Source organism: Propithecus coquereli, unplaced genomic scaffold (genome assembly GCF_000956105.1).
Source record: "Propithecus coquereli isolate 6110/MARCELLA unplaced genomic scaffold, Pcoq_1.0 Scaffold221, whole genome shotgun sequence".
Classification (NCBI taxonomy): domain Eukaryota; kingdom Metazoa; phylum Chordata; class Mammalia; order Primates; family Indriidae; genus Propithecus; species Propithecus coquereli.
The window spans coordinates 3,103,038-3,104,456 of NW_012147301.1; positions in this window are offsets into that span (position 1 = coordinate 3,103,038).

Sequence of the window (1,419 nt, forward strand, 5' to 3'; positions counted from 1 at the left end):
CACTACAGTGACAGACTGATTCCATCTTGCTTTAAAAATCTCTCAGAGCCAAGGTATCAATCTCAAGGCTCATGGTTTTAACATCTGGACTATATTTTTGGCCAACTGTTCCAACCCACTAAGTTGCTGACCCCATTGATAGGACAGGCCTTCAAATCTAAATTGTTTGAGGTTCACAGGGTTTGATGCCTCAGGGAACTGTCAATAAACCAGTGGGCTACAACAAAGTTGCTCAGAAGAGAAACATATTATACCATCTTCTCTGAATTCCAGATGTTGCCCTGAAATCACTTCGTACTTAACCAGCCTCAGGTGAGGTTAGTACAACATGTAAACCATCCTCAGTGACTCTCAGCTTACCCAGCTGTATGAACAGGCATCTCCCTCTCCACCTGCTACACTTCATGGGAGCTCACTAATCAACTGAATTTCCACCTAGGGCTCTAACGAGAAACAATCAACTTCCCTTTGGGCCTCTCCCTTAATTTATTACATTAATTACTGTAACAAAGAAACTGTGTCATCTCCTCAAGTACCATAGCTCTCAGCCTATACCTCCAATTGAGATTAGATAAGGAACAGACTAAAAGTGCCAATTTGAGAAGACAGATCCAATTCAACAGGGCTCATCTGACCATGTGTCACCTAAGGACAGAAGAGTAAAACTGTGGCATCTCTCACTCCCAGAGTCTTTATATGCTGCAGCTCATGAATAGTTTTATGGTCCTCACAGGCTGCTGCTATTCTCAAACATTATGAGATTTGACCCATTTCATTTCACATAAGCAACTGACACTTCCACGAGGACACAGCAATTCAACAGGGCTCAGGTTTAGATCCTTAGTGTTGGTTTGTTCTGTGCCAGCATACATCCTACAATAAGCTAAACAGCATCCTGAATACGTAAATAATTCAGTTTCGACCCTACAGGGATTCATTCGGTGAAACTGATCCACACAGAAAACCCTTACCAAGGCCTGTGTGTAAGTAGGCCAAAAAGCAAAGATTATCTAAAGTAAACAATAAAAAAGCTCTGTCATTCCCCCACCTCCTTGTAATTGGAGGGCTATATAGTCTTTTATAATTTAGTTCTTATCCCCAAAGCTAAATTTTCTGTGCTAAAGAGAAAGTGATGTCAAATTCTTAGGAAAAAAGTAAACAGTGCAGTGTGCACATCTATAATCCTAGCGCTCTGGGAGGCCGAGGCAGGAGGGTCCCTTGAACTCAGGAGTTTGAGACCAGCCTGAGCAAGAGTGAGATCCCACCTCTACTAAAAATAGAAAAAATTAGCTGGGTGTTGTGGCGTGCATTTGTAGTCCCAGTTACTCAGGTGGCTGAGGCAGGAGGATCACTTGATCCCAGAAGTTTGAAGTTGCAGTGAGCTATGACGCCACTGCACTCTACCCAGGGCAACCAAGT